Source organism: Mobula hypostoma, chromosome 5, assembly GCF_963921235.1.
Source record: "Mobula hypostoma chromosome 5, sMobHyp1.1, whole genome shotgun sequence".
Taxonomy (NCBI): Eukaryota; Metazoa; Chordata; class Chondrichthyes; order Myliobatiformes; family Myliobatidae; genus Mobula; species Mobula hypostoma.
In genome coordinates, this window is record NC_086101.1 from 96,387,603 (window position 1) to 96,413,846 (window position 26,244).

Consider the following 26,244-nt stretch of genomic DNA (forward strand, 5'->3'; position numbering starts at 1 on the left):
AGGCCTAGTGTTTGCAGTCTTCATCCAGGGTCTTCAGCAGTGCCGCAGATTGAAGCCTGGAGGTTGATCAGGACTCTGGAAGTTTGTAGAAGTCCGCTGGAGAAGCTGAAGCTCAATATCTGTGAATCTACGAGTCCACTGGAAGCCAAAAACAGCTCTTCCTGGGATTGGAGGACAGTTCATTTACATCAGGGAAAAATGAGACTCGTTTTGCTGCTATTATTTTGTTGCTTGTTGTGTTCAATTTATTCTCCCGAGCACTGTGGGCATGCTATGTTGGCACTGCAAAGTGTGGCAACAATTGCAGCCTACCCTTATCACACCATTAAATTGTGGTGGTTGCTAATAGAAATGATGGTTTCACTGAATGTTTCGATATACATGTGATCAATAAATAATTTTGAATGTAAATCTGAAAATGCTTTTCACAGGCTTTGATATTACAATGCCTATTTGCATCCAAGTTAATACTGTTTTAGCGAAATATTCTCTGCTGACAAAGTCTCCCGAAATCAAGAATCAAAAACCAAATTACTGCAGCTGCTAGAAATCAAAAAATAAAAGCAATAAATACCCGAGATCTTCAACATCTTTGGCTGCAGCTGCGGTGACAGATAGAGCTCTGAGCAAAATTTAAGTAAGCAATAAAGTTTAAGTAAACAATGAAGTAAATAATAAATAAAATACATCGCTGATTTTGTCTTTCCTTCTACAGAGGCTGCCTTAGCTGCTGAGTGTTCCCACCATTTTCTGTTTTTATTTTCTGAGTTACAGCATGGAATAAGTTGATCCGGACCTTTTAGCCCCATTGCTCAGCAACCCACGATTAACCCTAGCCAAATCACGGAACAATTTACAATAACTAGTTAACCTACTAATCGGTATGTCTTTTGACTTTGGGAGGAAACAGGTGCACCCAGAGAAAACCACACATTCCACGGGGAGAATGTAAAGACACCTTACAGAAGATGAACTCTGGCACCCTGAGAATTGAACTCTGAAGTCAGACGTTCCTATTACACATTGTATCTCAGACGCTCCTGGCTGCAATAGTGTCGTACTAACTACTACACATTTTATCTCAGATGCTCCTAGATGCAATAGAGTCGCCCTAACCACTACACATTTTATCTCAGATGCTCCTGGCTGCAATAGTGTCGTACTAACCACTACACATTTTACCTCAGACGCTCCTGGCTGCAATAATGTCGGACTAACCACTACACATTTTGTCTCAGACGCTCCTGGCTGCAATGGCGTCGCACTAACCACTACAGATTGTATCTCAGACGCTCCTGGCTGCAATAATGTCGCACTAATCACTACACATTTTATCTCAGACGCTCCTGGCTGCAATGGCATCGCGCTAACCTCTACAGATTGTATCTCAGACGCTCCTGGCTGCAATAATGTCGCACTAATCACTACACATTGTATCTCAGACGCTCCTGGCTGCAATGGCATCGTACTAACTACTACACATTGTATCTCAGATGCTCCTGGCAGCAACAGTGTCGCACTAACCACTAGACATTGTATCTCAGACGCTCCTGGCTGCAATAATGTCACACTAACCACTAGACATTTTAATCTCGGTAATAGCAGCAGTCTCATGCTGATGAGATAAATATAGCAGCAACTTTGACTCAGAATTGAATTTGGCTCAGGATATCAGGAGTCGTTCTTAATTCATCTGATGTTTTGTATCTAATTCCAACAATACTGCACATTTACAGTATACTTTAATTAAAGATCTGTTGAGACCTGTCTGCCCTAATCTCGGGAAAAGGGTTTGAACATAAAACTTATTGAATCAGATCAGAATCAGGTTTATTTATGTGAAATTTCTTGTGTTGCAGCTGCAATTGTTTTCCAAGACATAAAAATGACTAAAGATACGAGATAATAAATAGTATAAGACTAGGATAACTAAATAGTGTCCATGGGTTTATGGGCTATTCAGAAGTCTGATAGCAGTGAGGAAGAAATCACCTAAATGACTGAGTGAGGCTTCTCAGGCTCTTGTACCTCCTCCCCGATGGCAGTAATGAGAAGAGGACAATGATGGTAAAAACTGAGCCACATCAGCCAGTGGGATATATTTCTGTGGATGCCCTGGGCCTCTCCAGTATCCATTCCTGAGCTGATAGATCTATTCTAAAACAGTGCCATTGAGAAAGAAGGTGGGTGGCTTCCTTATCTCCACAAAGATTGTGCAACAGTAACTCCTACAAGCACTATAATCGGCAGAGGCATCAATAACAGTACATTTATGTGAATGTATTCAAGAAGGTTCATCGCTTGTGTTGGGTCTCTCAGCATTAGTTGAACTGCTCTCCAGAACACAATAACTTCATCACTAGTAGCAATATCATGGCCTTTGTTAACAGGAAATTTGTCTACCTGGAATCTAGCATTGCCCTTGTTACTTGCAATCTTGCTTCCAAATTTGGAGGAGTATTAATTCATCAGCTGAAGATGTAATCAGACGGAAATTTTCTCAGATGAGATTGATCAGATATTGCAAGACATCTGGAAGTTTATAGTCTGAGGAAGGGTCTCAGCTCAAAACATCAACTGTTTATTCATTTCCATAGATGCTGCCTGGCCTGCTGAGTTCCTCCAGCATTTTTTGTGTGTTGCTTTAGATTTCTAGCATCTGCAGAATTTCTTGAGTTCATTGTCTATGTTGCCTACTCACAAGGCCACTCCTTCATAAGTGTACATCTAGATGCCACCATAGAGTAGTGCTTTGTGCAATGCTATTACAGCTCAGGGCGTTCCTGGTTTCAGAGTTCAATTCCTGCACCGTTTTAGAAAGATCCTCTCCATGAACCGTGTGGGTTTCATCCAGGTGCTCTGGTTTCCTCCTACTGTCCAAAAATGTACCAGTTAATAGGTTAATTAGTCATTGTCAATTGTCCTGTGATTAGGCTAATGTTAAATAGATGGGTTGCTGTGCAATTCAGTGAAGTGTGAGATATGTTTCTGTTAGTATGACTCTGATCACTCTGTTACTTGCCCAGTCCAGGGACAGGTGTTCTGATTCGGAGACCCATCCTCTGATTTTGTGAAGTTGATCAAGCAGAAGCTACTTTTGACAGACCCAGATCTGATCTGCATTGTCCCATATTTTTATAAAATATTGCAGTCTATTACAACTATATGGTTTTCTGGAGCATTTTAGATGGCAGTTAACCTGTGCCGACCAACCAGCTGGAGTTTTAAGGACACCTTCAACCTCTCCCTGCTGTATTTGGAAGTTCCCACTTATTTCAAAAGGGCATCCTTGGTATCAATGCCCAAGAAGAGCAAGGTGAGCCTTAAAGACTATCAACCAGTTGCACCCTCATCTATTGTGATGATGTACTTTGAGAGGTTGCTGATAGCTGCAATCAACTCCTGCCTAAGCAAGGACCTGGACCCACTGCAATTCGCCTACCGTTATGTTAGGTATACAGTGGGTGCAATCTTACTAGCTCTCCATTCAGGTTTGAACGACCTCGACAACAGCCATACCTGTGTCAGGCTGCCATTTATTGATTACAGCTCAGTGTTTAATACAATCAATACTAATCAACAAGCTTTAAAACCTTGGTTTTGGACCTCCCTCCGCAAATAAATCCTTGCCTCCCTTATTGGGAGACCACAGTGAGTACAGATTGGTGATAACATCTCCTCCTTGCTGTCAGTCAACACTGATGCACCTCAAGGATGTGTACATTGCCCACTGCTCTACCCTGTCTACACCCACAAGTGTGTGGCTGGGCACAGTTCAGAGACTATTTGTAAATCTGCTAACAACAGTACCATTGTTAGCAGAATATCAGATGGTGATGAGGAAGCAGACAAAGGTGAGATGGATCTGCTGGTTGAATGGTAACAACCTTGCACTGAATGCCAGTACAACCAAGGAAAAGCTTGTGAACACAAGAGATTCTGCTGATGCTGGACATTCAGAGCATCGCACACAAAATGCTGGAGGAACTCAACAGGCCAGGCAGCATCTATGGAAAGGAATAAACAGTCAATGTTTCAGACTAGGATCCTTCTTCAGCACTGGAAAGGTAAGGGGAAGGCGCCAAAATAAAAAGGGAGGGGTCAGGGGATAGAGAGTATGCTCGACGTTGATAGATGAAGCTAGGTAAGTAATAAGCTGGAGGAGGAGGAACTTGATAGGAGAGGAGAGTGGACTATGAGAAAAAGGAAATAAGGAGAGGTACCGGGGGATGTGAGAGGCAGGTGAGGAGAAAAGGAATAGAAGCAAAGGGAGTGGGAGGGAAAAAATATAATGGAAGGAGAAATTGATATTCATGTCATCAGTCTGGAGGCTACCTAGACAGAATATGAGGTGTTGCTTCTCCACCTTGAGGGTGGTCTCATCATGGTACAGGAGGGGCCATGGACTGCCATCAGAACAGGAACAGGCATAGGAATTAAAGTGACTGGCCACAGAGAAAGTCTGCTTTTGGCAGATGGAGTAAAATGCTCGATAATACACTCCGCCCCCCCCCCACCCCCGCCAATTTATGTTTAGTCTCACCAATATAGAGGAGGCTCATCAGAAGCACCAGATACAATAGATGACCTCGACAAGATTCACAGGTGAAATAGTGCTTCACCTGGAAGGACTGAATGGAGGTAAGGGAGGAGGTGAATGGGCAGGCTAGCATTTCTGTCGCTTGCAGGGATATGCACCAGGAGGAATATTGGTGGGGAGGGGTGAATGGACAATGGAATCACAAAGATAAATAACAGAAGGGGAAGTCAGAAGAAACTCATTGAGGGATCTGTGGTGGAAAGAGTGAGCAGTTTCAAGTTCCTGGTAATATCATCTCAGCGGTCAACTAATTTGATGGAAAGTTAGCCCAAAAGCTGTTAGAAGTTTGAGGAGATTTGTTATGTCACCAAATACTATGGAAAATTTCTCAGATATACTGTGGAGAGAATTGTGGCTGCTTGCATCATTGTCTGGTATGAAATCTCCAAAGTACAGGATTGCAAGAGATTTCAGAGGGGTTTTAGACTCAGCCAGCTCCATCACAGGCTCAAGCATCTCTCCATCGGTGATATCTGCATAATGTGCTACCTCAAGAAGCTGACATATATCATTAAGAATCCTCAGCAATCCAGAATATGCCCTCTTCTCATTACTACCAATTGGCTGGATGTTTGTCAGATTGGGTGTTGGTCGAGTTGTTTCTTTACGGGTTTTCTTGGTTTCATGTTTTGAGGCTGCCTGTGAGACAATGAATCGCAAGGTTGTATAATGCATACATACTTTGATAATAAATTTACTTTGAATTTTGAACTTTTGAACTTTGAAGGCACAGTAGCCTAAAGACACACACTCAATGTTTGAGGAACAGCTTCTTCCCATCTGCCATTAGATTTCTGAACAGTTCACAAACTCATGAATACTACCTCACTATTCCTCTTTTGCAGCATTTATTTATTTTAACTTACGCCTGTACAGTACTGCTGTTCAGAAAAACAAGATTTCACAACTTACAGTATGTCAGTGACAATAAACATAATTCTGATTATGACTGATTCTGAATGGTCTAGAGCAGTGGTCCCCAACCTCCGGTCCACGGCCTGGAGGTTGGGGACCACTGGTCTAGAGTCGCACATCAACCATGCCAGGTAAGAGTACTGCTGAATCAAATGGGTTTCTATAATAATCCCGTTATTTTCTGGTTACCATGAACATCTTTGATCTATTTACAATTACTAGTTACTAGTCCAATTGGCTGACCATTCTACTCCATTTCACAGAGCTCAGAAAGTGTTTAGTATTATTTATTTACTTTGTTTTATTAGCATGATTTGTCTTCTTTTGCACATTGGTTGTTTGTTATGCATAGTTTTTCATATATTCTATTGTGTCTGTTTATTTTCCTGTAAATGCCTGCAAGAAAATGAATCTCAATGTTACACACTGTACATGCTTTGATAATAAATTTACTTTCAACTTTGAAGTGAGTGAGTAATGAAGCAAAATAAGCATATCTTTACTAAACAATATTCGTAAAAATACTTTCATTGTGAATGTTAAGAGAGGGATTGCCTCCCCAGTAGAAAGGGACAATCTAAACATCTCCAGTTCTTTGACCTAAGTTACAAAAAGATATAAATTTTTGGCACATCACAACAGAACAGAGCTCAGAGCTATTTCAATAATGCTGAACATTAAATTTAATAGAAATCTGTGGCCAGCAAAAAATATCCAGCCAACTTGGCTCCTGTCTGAATCAATAAGGAGATGATTGAAAGAATTCACACACACACAGAGGCGCACACTCACAGATAATACTTATTTGCTGTCAGCTCAAAATGAAAATAAATCAGCACTTAATGGTGTGGTTTGATTTTTATAATCAAAAATTAATGCACTGATACACTTGGGAGGGGTGGGTGGCAGGTAGAGTATTAAATTGAAAATGAGTGCAGATGATTCTTCATTTGTTGAAATTATATACCAGTGGTGGCAGAATTGAAATATAGATCTATAAATATCAGTTGGAAAATTGGTACAGTGCATTCTGAGTGGGCTGTTTCTAACATGAGCTACTCAAGCATCAGATCACAAACACAAGAGATGCTGCAGATGCTGGAAATCCAGAACAATACACACAAAACGCTGGAGAATCTATGGAGAGGAATAAACAGTTGATGATTTGGGCCAAGACCCTTCATCAGGACTGGACACGAAGGGGAAAGAAGCTAGAATAAGAAGGTGGGAGAAGGGGAAGGAGAAAAAGCTGGCAAGGTGATAGGTGAAACCAGGTGAGGGGGAAGGTTAGTGGTTGTGGGGTGGGTAGGACCTAGTTGAAGAGTTGGAGGGCAGCAGAGATCATAGAGGGGGAGCAGTGGAGGGGGTCTTAATGAACTCCTGTTGAAGATTTAAACTTCTTCAGGGTAAGATTACCTTAAACAGCCTTTGCAGAGGAGTGGCAAATCATAAGCACAAAAGATTCAACAAATGCTGGAAATCCAGAGCATCACACACAAAATAGTTAAGAAACTCAGCAGGTCAGGCAGCATCTATGGAGGGGAATAAACAGTTGACCCTTCATCAGGACAGGAAAGGAAGGGGGAAGAAGCGAGAATAAGAAGTTGGTCTCTAACTCTTTGTCCATGTGTTCCCTCCCCACTCAACCAACCACTCACCTGGCTTCTTCCCCCTTCCTTTCCAAACTTGATGAAAGGTCTCCATCTGAAATGTCCACTGTTTATTCCTCACCATTGATGCTCCCCGTCTTGCTGGGTTCTTCCAGCAATTTATGTGCATTACTCAAACATCATCAGCTTTTTAGTAATTAAGGAAGACAATTGCATGAGGCCTTTCTTCCCATCACAACTGTCTTTTCGAAGGACCTATCACAATGGTGCAGAATCATTTACTATTCAGATTCACAGTAGTTTATTGTCATACACACCAATTGATTCTTTGCTCGTGAAGCTCACAGAATAAACAGTATATATGTTATAATAAGTACATCAATTAATGCAAACCAATAGAATGGTGCAAAGATTATAGTGCAAGCTGAAGTAGTGGAGAAAGAAACGTTGACGTGACAATATAGAAATAATGGAGAAAGGCAGAATTAAGAGTTGAAGAATGTGGCAGCACCACTGGGAAGGGCATTTGAATATGCTGATTGCTTCACTTACTGTACATTATTTCCAATACCACTACACTCCTGGTCCGCTTTTAATTGTTACAAGAAGTGTTTCAAGCACACATTGTAACTGGCAATTGTTATAGAGTCATAGTCATTGACCACAGCACAGAAACAGGCCCTTCTACTCATCGAGTCTGTTCTGAACTGTTGCTCTACCATTCAACCCACATCTAGAGCACAGCCTTCCATTCCTCTCCAAACTTCTATTTAAATGTTGCAATCAAATTCACATCCACCACTTCTGCTGGTAGCTCGTTCCACACGTGCACCACTCTCTATTGCCTTTCGCCTCCCAGCTTCTCACTTCATGCCCCCTCTCCATCCACTTACCTTCCCCCTCACCTGGTTTATATCATAAGACGAAGGATCAGAGTTACACCACTCTGCCCAGCCATCCATCATGGCTGATTTATTATTCTCTCAACTCAGTTCATTCTCTTGTCTTCTCCCCGTAACCTTTGACATCCTGACTAACCAAGAACCTATCAACCTCCATTTTATAAATATTCAATGACTTGGCCTCCACAGCCAAGAGCTTCCTACTCACATCACCCTTAAATATTTCACCTTTTACCCTTGACCTATAACAGTTGAGATCAGATACAGTATTACTCCAGAATGGAAGCCAAAATTTCAACTTGAGCGTCCCTTCTGACAAATGCTGCATCCCCTTGGATATTTGCTCCATTTCTTGTTCTTGATTCAAATTCTCCACTATTGACTCTGGTGGGGATGCTTGGCAGTGCCTGCTGTTGACAGTGCAGCTCAATCTGCTCTGCCTTGACAATGTCAGTTTAACAGGAGGCCCACAGATAAAAATGAGAATACAGACTACACAGATGCAGTAATGAAAATGTGTGTCCTTCCTGTCAACATGGAATCTGGATGAAATGAGTCATACAATCAATGAAACCTGGACAAGTTGGTCCCACAATAGTGTACCGGTTAGTGCAACGGTATTGTAGCCCAGGCCATCAGAGTTTAGAGTTCAGTCCCAGTGAATTCTGTACACTCTCCCCGTGAAATGAGTGGGTTTTCTTCAGGTGCTCCAGTTTCCTCCCACAGTTCTAAGATGTACTGGTAAATAAGCTAATTGGTCATTCTAAATTGTCCTGTAATTAGACTAAGGTTAAATCGGGGGTGGCTGGCAGCTTGAAGGTCTGGAAGTAAGTGTGTGTGTGCGCGTAAAAGCTCTGAGCCCTTCCAATCCAGATAGCTTTACAAATATCTTTAAAATGTCATACTTATACCTGCCTCACCCTTTCCTCTGACAGTTCATTCAATGGCCACAACTCTTTCTGTGTGACAAAGTTGTCCTTTGGATTCCTTTGAAATATTTCCCGTCTCTCTATTAGCCATCTAGTTTTTGACTCTCTTACATTGGGAAAAATACTTTGGCTATTCATCTTACCTATTAAGAAGCTCATTCATCGTTCAGACTAAACTTCAGAATGGGGAACAAATCTGATCTAATTGACTTTGGCCATAAGAATGATTGTTGGTGCCAGACGTTGTGGTTTGAGAAACTGCTGATTTCCTGGAATTTTCATGCACAACAGTCTCTAGAGATTACAGAGAATGGTGTGAAAAACAATAAAACATCTCGTGAGCAGTAGTTCTGTGGGTGAAAATGCCTTGTTAATGAGAGAGGTCAGAGGAGAATGGCCAGACTAGTTTAACCTAACAAGAAGGCGACAGTAACTTAAATAACCATGCATGACTACAGTGCCTCTTCCCCATTGGTAACAGAGGACCACAAGCATATATTCAGGTGATACCTAATAAAGTGGCCAAACCTCAGTCCTCAGGAAAAAGAAATCCTAGTCTACTCAGACTCTCCTTATAACCAAACCCTCTGATCCTTATAAATCTCTATGGCCCCTTGTCTATTTTAATGACCCCCTTCCTATTGTATAGTGAGCACATGGCCAGGTGGTTAAGGCGTTCGTCTAGTGATCTGAAGGTCGCTAGTTCGAGCCTCAGCTGTGGCAACATGTTTGTGTCCTTGAGCAAGGCACTTAACCACACATTGCTCTAGTGTCTGTGCGAGGAGTGGTGCCCCACCTAGACTTCCAATCTGCGCCTTGTAAGGCATTAAAATGCCCGACGCAGGCCTCTCATGGTCTGAGTTGACGTTCCCTCCCTCCCTCCTTCCTATAGTTGAGTGACCAGAACAGTACACAGTACTCCAAATGTGGCCTTACCAGAATTGTGTATCGCTGAAACACGGCGTTCAATATTCCTGGAACTGGCAAAGTGAGCCAAAGGATGGTAAGTGGCATTTCATGAGTGTTAAGTTAAACAAGGAGAGGACATAGACAATAAATAGTTGAGCCCTGGAGAGCACTGCAGACACCTAGGGGTACCGGTCAATCACTCCCTGAAGGTGATTGCACAAGTAGACAAGGTGATGATGAAGGCGTTTGGCATGCTTGCACTCTGGGAGTATTATGTGTACATCTGTTTGCCTGGCAAACGGAAGAATGTCATTAAGCTGGAGAGGGTACAGATAGATTCAGGAGGATGTTGCCAGGACAGGAGAGCTTTACTTACCAAGAGACGTTGAATAGGCTGAGACCTTTCTCCCCTGGAGTAAAGGAGGCTGACAATAGAACTTATAGAGGTTTATGAGAAACGTAAATAGTTACATCCATTTTCTCAGAGTAGGGAAATCTAAAACTAGAGGAATGGATTTCATTTTCAGATCAGATTGAGATTCATATTTATCACATGTACAAAAACATACAGTGAAATATGTCATTTGTATTAACAACCAACACATCTAACACACTCCAGCACCAATATCGCACCCACGCTATGCTCAGCAGAACAGAACAAAGCAAAACTTACCAAGCGACAAAGCAACATCAGCAAATAGGCCCCATTCTTCCCTCATAATAACAATATTGAAGTCTCCTGGAATTATGAAGAGATCATCCAGACAGTTGTTTTGTACAGTACAATACAGTAACCTGTGTTCTTCCCTACTGGACAACTTCATCATGTTCAGTCCTACTCCCCACTATGTTCAACCACTATTCCATATAACCAAATAACAATTACAGCACGGAAACAGGCCATCTCGGCCCTTCTAGTCCGTGCTGAACTCTTACTCTCACTGAGTCCCACCGACCTACACTCAGCCCATAACCCTCCATTCCTTTCCTGTCCATATAGCTATCCAATTTTTTTTTAAATAACAACATCGAACCTGCCTCTACCACTTCTACTGGAAGCTCGTTCCAGACAGCTACCACTCTCTGAGTAAAGAAATTCCCCCTCATGTTACTTCTGAACTTTTGCCCCCTAACTCTCAACTCATGTCCTCTTGTTTGAATCTCCCCCACTCTCAATGGAAAAAGCCTGTCCAAGTCAACTCTATCTATCCCCCTCATAATTTTAAATACCTCTATCAAGTCCCCCCTCAACCTTCTACGCTCCAAAGAATAAAGACCTAACTTGTTCAACCTTTCTCTGTAACTTAGGTGATGAAACCCAGGTAACATTCTAGTAAATCTCCTCTGTACTCTCTCTATTTTGTTGACATTTTTCCTATAATTCGGTGACCAAAACTGTACACAATACTCCAAATTTGGCCTCACCAATGCTTAGTACAATTTCAAGATTACATCCCAACTCCTATACTCAATGCTCTGATTAATAAAGGCCAGCATACCAAAAGCTTTCTTCACCACCCTATCCACATGAGATTTCACCTTCAGGGAACTATGCACCATTATTCCTAGATCCCTCTGTTCTACTGCATTCTTCAATGCCCTACCATTTACCATGTATGTCCTATTTTGATTAGTCCTACCAAAATGTAGCACCTCACATTTATCAGCATTAAACTCCATCTGCCATCTTTCAGCCCACTCTTCTAACTGGTCAAAATCTCTCTGCAAGCTTTGAAAACCTACTTCATTATCCACAACTCCACCTGTCTCAGTATCATCTGCATACTTACTCATCCAATTTACCACCCTATCATCCAGATCATTAATATATATGACAAACAACACTGGACCCAGTACAGATCCCTGAGGCACACCACTAAACACCGGCCTCCAATCTGACAAACGGTTATCCACCACTACTCTCTGGCATCTCCCATCCAGCCACTGCTGAATCCATTTTACTACTTCAATATTAATACCTAATGATTGAACCTTCCTAACTAACCTTCCATGTGGAACCTTGTCAAAGGCCTTACTGAAGTCCATATAGACGACATCCACCCCTTTACCCTTGTCAACTTTCCTAGTGACCTCTTCAAAAAATTCAGTAAGATTTGTCAAGCATGACCTTTCATGCACAAATCCAAGTTGTCTGTTCCTAATCAGACCCTGTCTATCCAGGTAATTATATATACCATCTCTAAGAATACTTTCCATCAATTTACCCACCACTGACATCAAACTCACAGGCCGATAATTGCTAGGTTTACTCTTAGAACCCTTTTTAAACAATGGAACAACATGAGCAGTACGCAAATCCTTCAGCACCACCCCCATTTCTAATGACATTTGAAATATTTCTGTCAGAGCCCCTGCTATTTCCACACTAACTTCCCTCAAGGTCCTAGGGAATATCCAGTTAGGACCCGAAGACTATTCCACATTTATATTCCTTAAAAGCGCCAGTACTTCCTCTTCTTTAATCGTCATAGTTTCCATAACTACCCTACTTGTTTCCCTTACCTTACTCAATTCAATATCCTTCTCCTTAGCGAATACCGAAGAAAAGAAAATGTTCAAAATCTCCCCCTTCTCTTCTGGCTCCACACATAGCCATCCACTCTGATTCTCTGAGGGACCAATTTTATCCTTCACTATCCTTTTGCTATTAATATAACCGTAAAAACCCTTTGGATTTATTTTCACCTTACTTGCCAAAGCAAGCTCATATCTTCTTTTAGCTTTTTTAATTTCTTTCTTAAGATTCTTTTTACATTCTTTCTATTCCTTGAGCATGTCATTTACTCCAAGCTCAATTCTGTGATTAACTATACCACATTTCATATCAAATTAAGTTTATTATCAAAGTATATACTGTATAAGTCATCTTATTTTCTTGAGATCATTTTCAATAAATTTATAGAATAACTATAACAGAATCAATGAAAGACTGCACCAACTTGGGTGTTCGACCAGAGTGCAGAAGACAACAAACTGCAAATGCAAAAGAAGAAGTAATAATAATAATTATAAATTAATAAGCAATAAATATTGAGAACATGAGATGAAGAGTCCTTGAAGTTGGCTGTGGGAACTTTTCAATGACTGGGCAAGTGAAGGTCCATCGACTGTGCAAAATTCCACTTGCACTCTTACTCTACAGCATCCCATAGATTCAGAGTCTGTCCTATCGGTCAAGTCAATCCATGCTGATCAAAGTGTCCATCTAGACTAATCCCATTTGCCTGTGTTTGCCCATATTCCTCTAAACCAGGTGTTCCCAACCTTTCTTTTATGCCATGAACCAGTACTATTAAGCAAAAATTACATGGAGCCTCGGTTGGGAACCCCTGTTCTTTCCTATCCGTATATCTGTCCTAGTGCCTTTTAAATGTTGATAATGTACCTGACTCAAGTACACTCCATATTGTATATGTACTACTCTCATGGTTGAAAAGTTGCCCCCCAGGTTCCTATTAAACCTGTTGCCTCTCATTCCATATTCAACCCTACTCTGCAACATTCTAGATGTAACCACATTCTATAGAGCTCCTTGTTTAACTATCCTCAGCAGGATTCTATATTTAAAACCATCTTATGGCAGATTGAGATGAGGAGGAGTTTCTTAGCCAGAGGGTGGTGAATCTGTGTAATTAATTGCCACAGGTCATTGAGTATATTTAAAGTGGAAGTTGATAGATTCTTCATTAGTAAGGATATCAAAGGTTACAGGGAGAAAGCAGAAGATTGGAATTGAGAAGGATAATAAATCAGCCATGATGGAATGGAGTAGCAGACTCGATGGGCTGAATGGCTTAATTCTGCTTCTATGCCTCATTTACTTCACAGACTTCATTATACTATCAAATTCAACAGCCCTCCACATGAAGTTCTTCAAATTCAACTCTAACTGCTCCTCTGCTCTCCACATTCATCTTAACTCTTGTCCTAATCTGGACTATTTTAACTACACTCCCTCTCGTATTTCTTAATCATATTTAAATCCAGCCTATAGCCCTCCACAGATAAGAAGATTTCTATCTGAAAAGGATATATACAACAGTAGATTACTTATTCACTGTTTTATTCATGACTCATTCTTCATTTGCCATTAGTGCAAAAATTACACACAGTATGATAAATCCTTGATTCACAATTGTCAAGGCAATATCATTTTTCTCTTAAATACATTAGGAAAAAAATGCCAGTAATCATAAAGTAATTGTTATAATAAAACAGCTAACAACATCAGGGAATTTTCAGCAATGTCCAATTATATTCTGGATTTCATTGTAAGTTAACCTTAGGTTCAATATTCAGTGGATTTTTACTTTTAATGATACATATTACTCTCTGTGTATTTGTGTGTTTGTGTGTGAATAGATAATTGAAATTTCTTTGACACAAATCTGCTCTTGGCTAATCTTGTTGCTGAGATGCAGAAAAACGCACATAATGCATGAGAAACAGATTCAGCAATGTTTGGTATATTTATTTCTAAAACACTTTTTATAAAGTGCAAAAAATATATACTATATATACAGGCTTTTGAAATCATTACATGATGAAAACAAACTGGACCAAGTCTGATTTGAAATTTGAGTGAATATTAACTAATGCAGAAGTAAAGAAAAATATTAAAATTTAGATACCTTTACTGGAACTTATCTCCCTGTAAAAGTTACAAGTTGATTCTCAATTCTAGTTACGGAAGGAAGGCTTTAAGAATCATCTTTCCCCATACTTGTCCCTACCACACCTGGAGATGTGTTATGGAGACACAAGAGAGTGCAGATGCTGGAATTGGAAGGAACTCAAGAGATTAGACACAGCTGGAGAGGGAAATGGATAGTCTCTGACATGTTGAACTTGGTCTCCATCACTGCCAGTTGAAGCTAAGTGCAAATTAGAGAAACATCGCACCATATTCCACCTGGGTGGCATGAACAATGAATCTTCCAACTTGCGGTAACTGGCTCCCCTCTGTCTCTTAGCTTGGATACATACATGGAATTATGATAGAAACATAGAAACATACAAAATAGGTGCAGGAGTAGGCCATTCGGCCCTTCGAGACTGCACCGCCATTTATTATGATCATGGCTGATCATCCAACTCAGAACCCCGCCCCAGCCTTCCCTCCATACCCCCTGACCCCCGTAGCCACAAGGGCCATATCTTAAATATAGCCAAAGAACTGGCCTCAACTGTTTCCTGTGGCAGAGAATTCCACAGATTCACCACTCTCTGTGTGAAGAAGTTTTTCCTAATCTCGGTCCTAAAAGGCTTCCCCTCTATCCTCAAACTGTGGCCCCTCGTTCTGGACTTCCCCAACATCGGGAACAATCTTCCTGCATCTAGCCTGTCCAATCCCTTTAGGATCTTATACGTTTCAATCAGATCCCCCCTCAATCTTCTAAATTCCAACGAGTACAAGCCCAGTTCATCCAGTCTTTCTTCATATGAAAGTCCTGCCATCCCAGGAATCAATCTGGTGAACCTTCTTTGTACTCCATCTATGGCAAGGATGTCTTTCCTCAGATTAGGGGACCAAAACTGCACACAATACTCCAGGTGTGGTCTCACCAAGACCTCGTACAACTGCAGTAGTACCTCCCTGCTCCTGTACTCAAATCCTCTCGCTATAAATGCCAGCATACCATTCGCCTTTTTCACCGCCTGCTGTACCTGCATGCCCACTTTCAATGACTGGTGTATAATGACACCCAGGTCTCGTTGCACCTCCCCTTTTCCTAATCGGCCACCATTCAGATAATAATCTGTTTTCCTATTCTTGCCACCAAAGTGGATAACCTCACATTTATCCACATTAAATTGCATCTGCCATGAATTTGCCCACTCACCCAACCTATCCAAGTCACCCTGCATCCTCTTAGCATCCTCCTCACAGCTAACACTGCCGCCCAGCTTCGTGTCATCTGCAAACTTGGAGATTTTGCATTTAATTCCTTCATCCAAGTCATTAATATATATTGTAAACAACTGGGGTCCCAGCACTGAGCCTTGCGGTACCCCACTAGTCACTGCCTGCCATTCTGAAAAGGTCCCGTTTATTCCCACTCTTTGCTTCCTGTCTGCTATCCAAATCTCTATCCACATCAATACCTTACCCCCAATACTGTGTGCTTTAAGTTTGCACACTAATCTCCTGTGTGGGACCTTGTCAAAAGCCTTTTGAAAATCCAAATATACCACATCCACCAGTTCTCCCCATCCACTCTACTAGTTACATCCTCAAAAAATTCTATGAGATTCGTCAGACATGATTTTCCTTTCACAAATCCATGTTGACTTTGTCCGATGATTTCACCGCTTTCCAAATGTGCTTTTATCACATCTTTGATAACTGACTCCAGCAGTTTCCCCACCACTGACGTTAGGCTAACCATTCTATAATTCCCCGGTTTCTCTCTCCCTCCTTTTTTAAAAAGTGGGGTTACATTAGCCACCCTCCAATCCTCAGGAACTAGTCCAGAACCTAACGAGTTTTGAAAAATTATCACTAATACATCCACTATTTCTTGGGCTACTTCCTTAAGCACTCTGGGATGCAGACCATCTGGCCCTGGGAATTGATCTGCCTTTAATCCCTTCAATTTACCCAACACCACTTCCCTACTAACATGTATTTCGTTCAGTTCCTCCATCTCACTGGACCCTCTGTCCCCTACTATTTCTGGAAGATTATTTATGTCCTCCTTAGTGAAGACAGAACCAAAGTAATTATTCAATTGGTCTGCCATGTCCTTGCTCCCCATAATCAATTCACCTGTTTCTGTCTGCAGGGGACCTACATTTGTCTTTACCAGTCTTTTCCTTTTTACATATCTATAAAAGCTTTTACAGTCCGTTTTTATGTTCCCTGCCAGTTTTCTCTCATAATCTTTTTTCCCCTTCCTAATTAAGCCCTTTGTCCTCCTCTGCTGAACTCTGAATTTCTCCCAGTCCTCAGGTGAGCCACTTTCTCTGGCTAATTTGTATGCTTCTTCTTTGGAATTGATACTATCCCTAATTTCTCTTGTCAGCCACGGGTGCACTACCTTCCTTGATTTATTCTTTTGCCAAACTGGGATGAACAATTGTTGTAGTTCATCCATGCAATCTTTAAATGCTTGCCATAGCATATCCACCGTCAATCCTTTAAGTGTCATTTGCCTGTCTACCTTAGCAAATTCACGTCTCATACCTTCAAAGTTACCCCTCTTTAAGTTCAGATCCTTTGTTTCTGAATTAACTATGTCACTCTCCATCTTAATGAAGAATTCCACCATATTATGGTCACTCTTACCCAAGGGGCCTCTCACGACAAGATTGCTAATTAACCCTTCCTCATTGCTCAAAACCCAGTCTAGAATAGCCTGCTCTCTAGTTGGTTCCTCGACATGTTGGTTCAAAAAATCATCCCGCATACATTCCAAGAAATCCTCTTCCTCAGCACCTTTACCAATTTGGTTCACTCAATCTACATGTAGATTGAAGTCACCCATTATAACTGCTGTTCCTTTGTTGCACACATTTCTAATTTCCTGTTTAATACCATCTCCGACCTCACTACTACTGTTAGGTGGCCTGAACACAACTCCCACCAGCGTTTTCTGCCCCTTAGTGTTACGCAGCTCTACCCATATCGATTCCACATCTTCCCGGCTTATGTCCTTCATTTCTATTGCGTTAATCTCATCTTTAACCAGCAACGCCACCCCACCTCCTTTTCTTTCATGTCTATCCCTCCTGAATATTGAATATCCCTGAACGTTGAGCTCCCATCCTTGGTCACCCTGGAGCCATGTCTCTGTGATCCCAACTATATCATAATCATTAATAACAATCTGCACTTTCAATTCATCCACCTTGTTACAAATGCTCCTTGCATTGACACACAAAGCCTTCAGGTGCTCTTTGACAACTCTCCTAGCCCTTATACAATTATGTTGAAAAGTGGCCCTTTTTGATGCTTGCCCTGGATTTGTCGGCCTGCCACTTTTACTTTTCTCCTTACTACTTTTTGCTTCTACCCTCACTTTACACCCCTCTGTCTCTCTGCACTGGTTCCCATCCCCCTGTTGTGAACTAACCTCCTCTCGCCTGGCCTCTTTAATTTGATTCCCACCCCCCAATCATTCTAGTTTAAAGTCACCTCAGTAGCCCTTGCTAATCTCCCTGCCAGGATATTGGTCCCCCTAGGATTCAAGTGTAACCCGTCCTTTTTGTACAGGTCATGCCTGCGCCAAAAGAGGTCCCAATGATCCAAAAACTTGAATCCCTGCCTCCTGCTCCAATCCCTCAGCCACGCATTTATCCTCCACCTCATCACATTCCTACTCTCACTGTCATTACAGAGACCAGGGCAGGAATGGATTCTCAATATTCCTGGATTTCACTGCTTTAAAAGGGATAGAGAGGGCGGAAAAAGGGGAGGAGGGGTGGCGTTACTGGTCAGGGATACTATTACAGCTTAGGAAAGGGTGGGTAATGTAGCAGGATCCTCTTTTGAGTCAGTATGGGTGGAAGTCAGGAACAGGAAGGGAGCAGTTACTCTATTGGGGGTATTCTATAGGCCCCCTGGTAGCAGCAGAGATACAGAGGAGCAGATTGGGAGGCAGATTTTGGAAAGGTGCAAAAGTAACAGGGTTGTTATCATGGGTGACTTTAACTTCCCTGATATTGATTGGCACCTGATTAGTTCCAAGTGTTTAGATGGGGCAAAGTTTGTTAAGTGTGTCCAGGATGGATTTCTGTCACAGTATGTGGACAGGCCGACTAGGGGGAATGCCATACTAGATCTAGTACTAAGTAATGAACCGGGTCAGGTCACAGATCTCTCAGTGGGTGAGCATCTGGGGGACAGTGACCACCGCTCCCTGACCTTTAGCATTATCATGGAAAAGGATAGAATCAGAGAGGACAGGAAAATTTTTAATTGGGGAAAGGCAAATTATGAGGCTATAAGGCTAGAACTTGCGGGTGTGAATTGGGATGATATTTTTGCAGGGAAATGTACTATGGACATGTGGTCGATGTTTAGAGATCTCTTGCAGGATGTTAGGGATAAATTTGTCCTGGTGAGGAAGATAAAGAATGGTAGGGTGAAGGAACCATGGGTGACAAGTGAGGTGGAAAATCTAGTCAGGTGGAAGAAGGCAGCATACATGAGGTTTAGGAAGCAAGGATCAGATGGGTCTATTGAGGAATATAGGGAAGCAAGAAAGGGGCTTAAGAAGGGGCTGAGAAGAGCAAGAAGGGGGCATGAGAAGGCCTTGGCGAGTAGGGTAAAGGAAAACCCCAAGGCATTCTTCAATTATGTGAAGAAAATAAGGATGACAGAAGTGAAGGTAGGACCGATTAGAGATAAAGGTGGGAAGATGTGCTTGGAGACTGTGGAAGTGAGCGAGGTCCTCAATGAATACTTCTCTTCGGTATTCACCAATGAGAGGGAACGATGATGGTGAGGACAATATGAGTGAGGTTGATGTTCTGGGGCATGTTGATATTAAGGGAGAGAAAGTGTTGGAGTTGTTAAAATACATTAGGACAGATATGTCCCTGGGTCCTAACGGAATATTCCCCAGGCTGCTCCACGAGACGAGAGAAGAGATTGCTGAGCCTCTGGCCAGGATCTTTATGTCCTCGTTGTCCACAGGAATGGTACCGGAGGACTGGAGGGAGGTGAATGTTGTCCCCTTGTTCAAAAAAGGTAGTAGGGATAGTTCGGGTAATTATAGGCCAGTGAGCCTTACGTCTGTGGTGGGAAAGCTGTTGGAAAAGATTCTTAGAGATAGGATCAATGGGCATTTAGAGAATCATGGTCTGATCAGGGACAGTCAGCATGGCTTTTTGAAGGGCAGATCGTGTCTAACAAGCCTGGTAGAGTTCTTTGAGGAGGTGACCAGGCATATAGAAGAGGGTAGTGCAGTGGATGTGAACTATATGGATTTTAGTAAGGCATTCGACAAGGTTCCACATGGTAGGCTTATTCAGAAAATCAGAAGGCATGGGATCCAGGGAAGTTTGGCCAGGTGGATTCAGAATTGGCCTGCCTTCAGAAGGCAGAGGGTGGTGGTGGAGGGAGTACATTCAGATTGTGACTAGTGGTGTCCCACAAGGATCTGTTCTGGGACCTCTACTTTTCGTGACTTTTATTAACGACCTGGATGTGGGAGTAGATGGGTGGGTTGGCAAGTTTGCAGACGACGCAAAGGTTGGGGGTGTTGTAGATAGTGTAGAGGATTGTCAAAGATTGCAGAGAGACATTGATAGGATGCAGAAGTGGGCTGAGAAGTGGCAGATGGAGTTCAACCCAGAGAAGTGTGAGGTGGTACACTTTGGAAGAACAAACTCCAAGGCAGATTAAAAAGTAAATGGCAGGATACTTGGTAGTGTGGAGGAGCAGAGGGATCTCGGGGTACATGTCCACAGATCCCAGAAAGTTGCCTCACAGGTGGATAGGGTAGTTAAGAAAGCTTATGGGGTGTTAGCTTTCATAAGTCGAGGGGCAGAGTTTAAGAGTCGTGATGTAATGTTGCAGCTGTATAAAACTCTGGTTAGGCCACACTTGGAGTACTGTGTCCAGTTCTGGTCACCTCACTATAGGAAGGATGTGGAAGCATTGGAAAGGGTACAGAGGAGATTTACCAGGATGCTGCCTGGTTTAGAAAGTATGCATTATGATCAGAGATTAAGGGAGCTAGGGCTTTACTCTTTGGAGAGAAGGAGGATGTGAGGAGACATGATAGAGGCGTACAAGATAATAAGAGGAATAGATAGAGTGGATAGCCAGCGCCTCTTCCCCAGGGCACCACTGCTCAATACAAGAGGACATGGCTTTAAGGTAAGGGTTGGGAAGTTCAAGGGGGATATTAGAGGAAGGTTTTTTACTCAGAGAGTGGTTGGTGCGTGGAATGCACTGCCTGAGTCAGTGGTGGAGGCAGATACACTAGTGAAGTTTAAGAGACTGCTAGACAGGTATATGGAGGAATTTAAGTTGGTGGCTTATATGGGAGGCAGGGTTTGAGGGTCGGCACAACATTGTGGGCCGAAGGGCCTGTACTGTGCTGTACTATTCTACATTCTATGTTCTTTTCTCTACCCTCCTGATTCACTTGATCCTCATCACCATGTCTCATTCTCCTGCACCACCCTTTCCATCTAGCCACCACACCCACATTCCTCCCACTGGTTTTCCTTCCCCATTTCTCTCCTCTGTCCTCTGCACTGCCTTTCCTTGAGTACATGTTTTACTTTCCTCTCCTGTCAGATACCATCATCTTATCCCTTTGTCACTTCCACCTCTGCAATTTTGACATCTTTGTCACTTCCACCTCTGCATTTTTGACATCTTTATCACTCTCCTACTCCTTCGAAGCTTATCATACCAGCCCGCCTTCACTTTTGTCTGTGTCCACCTATCTTGGCAGATATTGCTCCACCGCCTTGATGCAACTTTTTATACTCGACTCTATTTTCAGCCTAGAACAAAGATCTCAACCCGAGATATTACCCTCCACAGATAGTGGCTGACCTGCTGAGTTCCTCCAATATTTTGAGTGTTGTTGGATATGCTTCAGCAGTTTAGAGCCATCCTCAGCTGATGCATGAGGATCACCATCAGTCCAAAATTAAAGCATCAACATTTCAAAGGAGCATCAGAGACATCTTAAAGCTGGTAACATCCATCATAAAGGACCCCAAGCATCCAGGACATGCCCTTTTCTCATTGCTGCCATCAGGGAAGAGACACAGAAACCTAAAGATGCACAGTCAATATTTTAGGAACAGCTTCAGGCCATCTGCTATAGTTTTTCTGAATGGTCCATGAGCCATGTATGTACATCACCTCATTATTCCTTTTAAGGATTGTTTATTTATCTTATTTCTTATTGTACCTTATAGTGATTTTAATTCAATAATTAGGGTTACAAAATACACGTGGACTAAGATGTTAACTGTCCTGTGCTATCACCAGTGGGATCATCAGTTGATCTGCCACCTGTCTTCGGGAGTTTCGGCCCGCTTATGATCAAGACTCCCTTGAGGTGGTGGGCCAGTAGTGCTAAAGCACCACCTCCCACTGGTGAGCATAAAAACTTGGCATCTGCCTCTATCAGAGTTGTTGGTCACTTCCATCCAACAGATAGTCTACTCTTCAGGTGTCTATGCAACTACTGAAGGGTTTGCAAGATATGTATACACTGTCCGACTATCTTCCCCTCGGGACATACTTGGCCACACCCACGCTGATTCTTTCTCTGCTGTCTCAGCTGCAGCCCTGCTGGTTGACTTGATCTCTCTTCTAGTGAAGCCAAGGTCACGCAGCCACTTCTGGAGAGTGAATGCAATAAACCCACGGCAGCCTACTTCGAATGGATAGCATAAGACCTTCCACCCTCTGTCTCTGCACTCTGATCTTAATTCTGCATACTTGGTTAGCTTGCGCTCATGGGCTTCATCGATGTTGTCTTCCCAGGGGACTGTGAGTTCACCAATAACAACTTCTCTACTGGTGTCAGACCATACGTTTATATTTGGACACAATGTTGTGAAAGCTATTTGCTCCGGGAAACTGCCTTTCCCATCCAGGTCGGCCTTGACACACCAATCATTGGCTGAAGAAAGTATGCTTGAACGTGAGCCTGCGCTGTACAGTCTTAACTTGGAGCCTTCTTTCACAAATGATATGCGATGTTCTGTGCAGCATGGGGCATGAGATAAGTTGTGCTGCAGTACTCTCTGCTCAACCGCTTCTGTCACAACTTTGAGAACGTTGCTATGACTCCACGAGTACATGCCGCTGGAAAGATTGTCTCTGCATGCACTCAAGATATGTTGAAGTGTTCCCTTCTCGCCACAAGCAGCACACCTGTCTGTCTTATCTTCATACCAGGTGTTGAGGTTGGTAGGTGTTGGGAGCAGATCGTACGCTGCTCTGCATAGAAAAGAAATGCGGAAAGATTCCATCTGCCACAGAACATTCCAAGATAGATGTCGTTGTTCAACACTTTCCCACCGGGTCCCAGCCCCTTGTTTGGCCAGGCCAGCTATTTTAGTTAATCTCTTCTCCTCTTCTACCTCTCGTATTTCCTGTGTTACAAGCTCACGGCGCTCCTGACCTGTAGAAGATGACCACCACTTGTGGGTTGTCCATCCAAGTCCCTGGCGGCCTAGCTGGATAGCCCCAACCGTCTCCTTGTGCTTCAATCTAGACAATGCCTCATCAACTGCTACACGGCTGACCACTTACCATAGAAACCATAGAAAAACTACAGCACAGAAACAGGCCTTTTGGCCCTTCTTGGCTGTGCTGAACCATTTTTTGCCTAGTCCCACTGACCAGCGCACGGACCATATCCCTCCATACGCCTCCCATCCATGTATCTGTCCAATTTATTCTTAAATGTTAAAAAAGAACCTGCATTTACCACCTCGTCTGGCAGCTCATTCCATACTCCCACCACTCTCTGTGTGAAGAAGCCCCCTCGAATGTTCCCTTTAAACTTTTCCCTCTCACCCTTAACCCATGTCCTCTGGTTTTTTTCTCCCCTTGCCTCAGTGGAAAAAGTCTGCTTGAATTCACTCTATCTATACCCATCATAATTTTATATACTTCTATCAAATCTCCCCTCATTCTTCTACGCTCCAGGGAATAAAGTCCTAACCTATTCAACCTTTCTCTGTAACTGAGTTTCTCAAGTCCCGGCAACATCCTTGTAAACTTTCTCTGCACTCTTTCAAACTTATTTATATCCTCCTGTAATTTGGTGACCGAAACTGAACACAATACTCCAGATTCGGCCTCATCAATGCCTTGTACAATCTCATCATAACATTCCAGCTCTTATACTCAATACTTTGATTAATAAAGGCCAATGTACCAAAAGCTCTCTTTACGACCCTATCTACCTGTGACGCCACTTTTAGGGAATTTTGTATCTGTATTCCCAGATCCCTCTGTTCTGCTGCACTCCTCAGTGCCTTACCATTAACCCTGTATGTTTTACCTTGGTTTGTCCTTCCAACGTGCAATACCTCACACTTGTCTGTATTAAACTCCATCTGCTATTTTTCAGCCCATTTTTCCAGCTGGTCCAAGTCCCTCTGCAGGTTCTGAAAACCTTCCTCACTGTCTACTACACCTCCAATCTTTGTACCATCAGCAAATTTGCTGATCCAATTTACCACATTATCATCCAGATCATTGATATAGATGACAAATAACAATGGACCCAGCAATGATCCCTGTGGCACACCACTAGTCACAGGCCTCCACTCGGAGAAGCAATTCTCTACTACCACTCTTTGGCTTCTACCACTGAGCCAATGTCTAATCCAATTTACCACCTCTCCATGTATACCTAGCGACTGAATTTTCCTAACTAACCTCCCATGCGGTACCTTGTCAAAGGCCTTACTGAAGTCCATGTAGACAATATCCACTGCCTTCCCTTCATCCACTTTCCTGGTAACCTCCTCGAAAAACTCCAAGAGATTGGTCAAACATGACCTACCACACACAAAGCCATGTTGACTCTCCCTAATAAGTCCCTGTCTATCCAAATGCTTGTAGATTCTGTCTCTTAGTACTCCCTCCAATAACTTACCTACTACCGACGTTAAACTTACCAGCCTATAATTTTCCGGATTACTTTTCGATACTTTTTTAAACAACGGAACAACATGAGCCACCCTCCAATCCTCTGGCACCTCACCTGTAGACAGCGACATTTTAAATATTTCTGCCAGGGCCCCTGCAATTTCAACACTAGTCTTCTTCAAGGTCCGAGGGAACACCCTGTCAGGTCCCGGGGATTTATCCACTTTAATTTTCCTCAAGACAGCAAGCACCTCCTCCTTTTCAATCTGTACAGTTTCCATGATCTCACTACTTGTTTCCCTTAACTCCATAGACTTCATGCCAGTTTCCTTAGTAAATACAGACGCAAAAAACCTATTTAAGTTCTCCCCCATTTCCTTTGGTTCCGCACATAGCCGACCACTCTGATTTTCAAGAGGACCAATTTTATCCCTTACAATCCTTTTGCTCTTAATATACCTGTAAAAGCTCTTTGGATTATCCTTCACTTTGACTGCCAAGGCAACCTCATGTCTTCTTTTAGCCCTCCTGATTTCTTTCTTCAGTATTTTCTTGCACTTCTTATACTCCTCAAGCACCTTATTTACTCCGTTTCCTATACATGTCATACAACTCCCTATTCTTCTTTATCAGCGTTGCAATATCCCTTGAGAACCAAGGTTCCTTATTCCTATTCACGTTGCCTTTAATCCTGACAGGAACATACAAACTCTGCACTCTCAAAATTTCTCCTTTGAAGGCTTCCCACCTACCGATCACACCTTTGCCAGAGAACAACCTGTCCCAATCCATGCTTTTTAGATCCTTTCTCATTCAAATTTGGCCTTCTTCCAGTTCAGAACCTCAACCCTAGGACCAGATCTATCCTTGTCCATGATCAAGTTGAAACTAATGGTGTTATGATCACTGGAACCAAAGTGCTCCCCTACACAGACTTCCATCACTTGTCCTAACTTGTTTCCTAACAGGAGATCCAATATTGCATCCCCTCTAGTTGGTCCCTCTATATATTGATTTAGAAAACTTTCCTGAATACATTTTACAAACTCTAAACCATCTAGACCCCTAACAGTATGGGAGTCCCAATCAATATATGGAAAATTAAAATCTCCTACCACCACAACTTTATGTTTCCTGCAGTTGCCTGCTATCTCTCTGCAGATTTGCTCTTCCAATTCTCGTTGACTATTGGGTGGTCTGTAATACAATCCCACTAATGTGGCCATACCTTTCCTGTTTCTCAGCTCCACCCATAAGGACTCAGTAGACAAGCCATCTAATCTGTCTGACCTGAGCACTACTGTAATATTTTCCCTAACAAGCAATGCTACTCCCCCACCTTTCATTCCTCTGCCTCTATCACATCTGAAACATCGGAACCCTGGAATATTAAGCTGCCAGTCCTGCCCCTCCTGTAGCCAAGTTTCACTAATTGCTATAACGTCATAATTCCACGTGTCAATCCACGCCCTCAACTCATCCGCCTTCCCCGCAATACTCCTAGCATTGAAATATATACACCTCAGAAGATTTTTACCACTACTCACAACCTTTCTATTAGCGGATTTGCTTGAACTTTTAACATCATTTATTTTCACCCCAGCCACACTGTCAGCACTCTGGTTCCCATCCCCCTGCAAATCTAGTTTAAAGCCTCCCCAATAGCACTAACAAACCTCCCTGAAAGGATATTGGTCCCCCTGTAGTTCAAGTGTAACCCGTCTCTTTTGTACAGGTCCCACCTGTCCCAGAAGAGGTCCCAATGATCCTG

General features: G+C 42.6%; 1 protein-coding gene across 3 annotated transcripts in view; it reads right to left on the reverse strand.

Moving 5' to 3' along the window:
* Positions 1-26,244, reverse strand: part of LOC134346869 (contactin-associated protein-like 5) — a 1,934,616-nt gene that overhangs the window by 13,861 nt on the left and 1,894,511 nt on the right. The gene's annotated exons all lie outside the window — the stretch shown is intronic.